This window comes from Oryzias melastigma, linkage group LG19 (assembly GCF_002922805.2).
Source record: "Oryzias melastigma strain HK-1 linkage group LG19, ASM292280v2, whole genome shotgun sequence".
Taxonomy (NCBI): Eukaryota; Metazoa; Chordata; class Actinopteri; order Beloniformes; family Adrianichthyidae; genus Oryzias; species Oryzias melastigma.
In genome coordinates this window covers 1,318,981-1,323,928 of record NC_050530.1, presented here as the reverse complement: position 1 = coordinate 1,323,928, position 4,948 = coordinate 1,318,981, and the positions used below count along the sequence as shown (strand labels likewise).

At 39.4% G+C, this 4,948-nt stretch overlaps 1 protein-coding gene and 1 long non-coding RNA gene across 2 annotated transcripts in view; one reads left to right on the top strand and one right to left on the bottom strand.

Moving 5' to 3' along the window:
- The window catches only part of LOC118600186, a 23,380-nt gene extending 20,155 nt beyond the window's left edge, over nucleotides 1-3,225 (bottom strand). The window contains exons 1-2 of the long non-coding RNA XR_004949762.1: nucleotides 3,162-3,225; nucleotides 2,897-3,074 (exon numbers count right to left, since the gene is read on the bottom strand). This is a non-coding gene — a long non-coding RNA (uncharacterized LOC118600186). The remainder of the gene's footprint in view (nucleotides 1-2,896; nucleotides 3,075-3,161) is intronic.
- Nucleotides 1-4,948, top strand: part of shisa9a (shisa family member 9a) — a gene marked incomplete in the record, with an annotated part of 85,103 nt that overhangs the window by 47,225 nt on the left and 32,930 nt on the right.

Genomic DNA, 4,948 nt, shown 5'->3' with positions numbered 1-4,948 from the left:
CTCAGTAAACTAAATTAGCCAAAAACGTTAGCATGTTGCTAAAATAGAAGCTAAACTTGTAATTGGCCTAAGAAAACCTCATTAGATCACACATTTGGCAAAAGTGTTAGCATGTTGCTAAAATATTAGGTAAATTCCATTTTTTTAATTACTACATAACCCATTAAAATATTTAAAAGCTTGTTGCTAATCTACTTCAAATTTTTAAAATTTGAAGACTTTCTCATTCATTTCCAATAGAACATATTTTGCTCAGTATTTCAAAAACTATAAAGTTTATAAATACCAAAAATCCAAGCAGTAACGTCCTGAACGATCTGAGCGTTTTGATACCAAGATTACTGAAATCGCTGAAAGTGTGCTTGAGTTTTTATGTGCTGAAACACGCATAGAAAGGAGCAGGAGAATCACTATAGTGTGAATGTTTACTAAACATTCACACAATTAATAATTTCTAGCTAATAATTCAGTAGTATTACCCGAGACAAGCTAAAACAAAGATGATTTTATCGACTAAAATCCAGTTTTAAGTGGTTACCATAGGAAAGCCTCACCGTTGGAGTAGAAACAAGAAGAATTCTGATCTAATGTTCACAGACAGAAACCTTGGTCAAAAGCTAATTGGCTCGTTGTTTGGTCCAGATGACCAAACAGCTGCTCAAACAATAAAGTGGGTAACCTACTTTACAGGCTGTTTCTGACTAACTGCCACAGCCCCTCATCCTCACCAGAGTTCACACTCCTGCTGAAGGCTTTCTCCACTCAGGCAAACCTCTCATTTACAGGAAATAAAAAGCTATTTTGGGGACGATACTTTGACTGAGCAGCTCTGACAGTTCCTGATGTTCGTGTGATGGTTCTGATTGGTTGTTTCATCATCCCACAGTGGGGATTGGGAGCGCCTTGCATAAGGGATATGCCTGTTTTTAGATGCATAAACGTTAGCATTGTAGTCAAATGAAGGTTGACCCATTCGGGTGCTGCAGGTTTTTGGGTTGTCCGGCCCGCGGAGGGCCGTAGAGATGAGGGTCTTAAGTGGAGATGTGTTCTTGTGGTTCCTTTGAGGCTCATACATCAGGGAGTGTCATGACAATGGAACGTATTTATCTAGGATCGTGACTAAGATCTAAGTATTCACTGCAAAAACAGACCGAGAAACAAGTAAAAACCTATTGGATTTAGGAAACAAATATTCAAATACGCAAAAAGAAAGATTGAAAACTACTAATAAGGTTTAAATAACAGAAGGACTCGTTGTTTTTTATAATTTTCCTCATCTGAGATGGTATCTGGCTCAAAATTGTGCGGTCGGATAGCTCAGCTTATTGTTTTGCTATGCTAATGCTAGCTTGCGGTTGTGATAAGATAGCATGAGAGAGTGTACAACCAGATTTGATGGGAAATGAGTGGAACTAACTTCTGCACCAACAACCTACAACCCAGAATTGTATTTCTAATGAGCAGCAGAAAATATTGAAATAAAGTTTTTGATTTTGGCTAAAAACTGCAGAATCATAATTTAAAGATTACTGGAAATGATAGAGAAAAATAAAGATGGGGTGGGACTTTAAGGAGAACACAATTGGTTTTAAATGCATCACATTCATGCCTTTTTTTTTTTTGCTAAATGAGTCTACATTTTTAAAAATCACAGACATGGATAACTACTAGTTTCCTAGCATGTTTCTCCTCAGGGTTGGTCATGTTTGGTATCATAGTTGTCAAATGCAGAAACATCTGGTGGACAAATTGACATTGCTTAACTTTTAAAAGATTTTGAAGTAAATCCTCAAAAGTGTTTAGTAAACTCTGACATTAAAAATTAACAGAAAGAGTGCATTCAAATAATAAATCTTTGGTTCATTGGTCTAACTTCTAGTTAGCAACTCAAAATTACCCCTTAAAACCTCAGTAGATGCCAAACTAGCCAAAAACCGGGCTTATTGCTTAAAATAAACTAAGTTAGCCCCAAAAACCTTAGTAGATGTCAAATAAGTTAAAAAAAGCTAGCTTGTTGCTTAGATACTAACTAAACTCCAAAATAGACAAAACTTCTTCAGTTAACTAAATTAGTAAAAAAAAAAAAAACGTTACCGTGATGCTAAAATATTAGCTAAACTCCAAATAAGCTGCAAAAACCTTAGTAGATGCCAAATAAGCTTAAAAAAGGTAACTCATTGTTTGAATACTAGCTAAACTCTAAAATAACCCTAAAAACCTTTGTAAGTGGCAAATTAGCAAAATGAAAAAAAACCTAACTCGTTGCTTAAATACTAACTAAAGTCCAAATTAGCCCAGAAAACCTCAGTAGATGACAGATTAGCCAAAAAGCTAGCTTGTTGCTTTAATACTAGCTAAGCTCCAAAATAGACTAAAATTCCTCAGTAAACTAAATTATTCAAAAACGTTAGCATGTTGTTAAAATATTAGCTAAACTTCAAATTAGCATAAAAAAACCTTTGTAGATGCCAAATTAATCAAAAAGCTAACACATTGCCTAAATACTAGCTAAACCTCAAAATAGCCTAACATTCCACAGTAAACTAAATTAGTCAAAAACGTTAGCATGTTGTTAAAATATTAGCTAAACTCTAAATTAGCCTAAACAAACCCAGTAGATAACAAATTAGCCAAAAACGTTAGCATGTTGCTAAAATATTAGCTAGACTCCAATTTTTTTTTCAGATTTCTATAAAAGATGGAAACATATCCCATGAATGTATTTAAAGGTTTGTTGATAATCTTCTTAAAATTTGAAAACTTTCTCATTCATTTCCCATATTTTGCTCAGTATTTCAAAAACTAAAAGTTCCTCAAAAGTGTTTCGTAAAGTCTGACATTCAAAGTTAACAGAAAGAGTTCATTCAAATCATAAATCTATGGATCATTGTCTCACTTGGAGTTAGACCACAAGTTGCTTCTGGATGTCCATCACTCCCAGGTGGAACCGTGAAACTCCTTCGCTTTTGTCTTCAACCTCCCGAGCACAAAGGAGATTTCTGGAGGAAGTCCCGGCAGCGCCGCGGGCGTCCAGCGAGGCCCTGCAAGCGCCGCCATCCTCCCAGTCCTGGAGGCTGCAGAGGAGAGATACGGGCTGAAGGGATGAGCGTACGACCCACGAGCCGCAAGCAAACAGAAGGGCAAATAAAGAGGGAGCTCACACATAACCCGCTTAGCCGTTTCATGGAGAGGACCCCACGCGCTCCTGAGGATCCGCGGCGACTCAAGAATCTTTTATTGTCCGTTGAAGGACGAATTTAGCAGCAAATCTTTGCTAATGTGAGGAAGTCAGAAAACCAGCTGCTCTGTTTACGCAGCACAAACATCTATTTTCCACAAAGATGACTCGTGAAATCGTCCCTTTAATGAAGCAGGTTCTTCAATAAAACACGGGCGGCTCTTCGACGACGGGCTCGGACGTGACGGAGAACCGGCGAAGGGACTTGAACAGACAGACCGACGGAGCAGCAGGCGGCATAACATAGGTTGCATAACAATGACTTTTTCAGTACACTACAGCCGGCCTGCCTGTTGATATGTGGGCGCGGGTGACTGCGGGACAATGCGAACTGGCTGCCGAGCAAATACTACACGAGAGAACGCTGTTGCCATGACAAGGGAGAGGAAGAGGGATGAGCATCCACAGAAGAGCAGGAGAGGGCTTTATCCGCTCGCCGAGTGAGGAGAAAGGGGGAATAAAAGATGAGTCAGCTGCTTACAATTCGCCGAGCTGAATCAAACAGGCGGTAAAATTACACTGTACAGCCAGTGGCGGTGGAGTCCAGCCAAGACGGGATAGAAGATCTCCCACCAGCACACACACGCTCAGGCTCTCGCCATCAAAGTTTCTGGTTCCTGCACACATGTGGGGATGGATGTATTGTCTGTTCTGCACCTCCTGCGTGGTGGTGGAGCAGAGTTTATTCCTGTCTGGCACACGAATAAAGCACATTTACCTCCTCTGCCCGGAAGATTTGCCTCAAAGCTTCGTGCTGGATGCTCTGGTGCAGCGTGAGCTTCTGCGGCTTGGTTCTCACTCACAGCCTCACTGACTGTGCTGTCTGTTACTTCGTAAGCTCATCATCATCATCATCCACATGCTGTCTCATCAGTTCAGTCACGCTTACTGTAACCCGAGCATTCATGCTCCAGAAAGAGGAGCGTCATGTAAGTGTCTCCTCCAAATTTAAACACTCAAAACCAGACTCACGATTCTCAACTATCTTTGATTTGATAAGGTAAAATCTTTTATTTAAATAAGATATTAACTAAAACTCTTAAAATTGTCTCAAAATTTGGGAAAATTATATTAAAATAAAAGCTGTGATTGGCTTTGCAGGCCTCCATTAGTAGCCTGTGACAAATTCATGAAAAACAACACTTTTTTCAAAATGGCGGGTTTTCTGTTGGTTTTATCTCCATAGCAACCATTTTATTTTTTGGCCACCTGGGGGCGACGAACAGGTTTGTGTAATTTTTAGAAGACTCCGCACAAGTACGTTTTTGTATTTCCTTAGAAACTGAGGTTTTTTGCTAACCACGCCCACATTCCTAATATTTCCATATCAAATGTCATATCATTTGGTTCAGCTTGAGCTAACGACTCACTCATTCAATTTTCATAGTAGTCCGGGAAAAATTGTGCAAGCAACAGTGAGATGCGACTTTTGCAAGCTCGCTATGCTAACGCCATTTAAAATCAACAATTTTTATTAGCAACATTTTTGCACAAGTAGCTTATAGTGATGCTCGAGGAGTTAGGAGGTGATAGATCGAAATCCCAGGAGGAGTTTCAATTTGAAGCTGGTCCTAAAGGGGTTTTATTTTGATTTAAAAATGGCGACCTCTTCCTGAGGTCAAAGGTCAATGAAACTTTAGCTGTGGGCGTCGACTTAATCTGGGGGCATGTGTGTGAAATTTTGTGTGGATTGCTCGAACAAACGTTTAG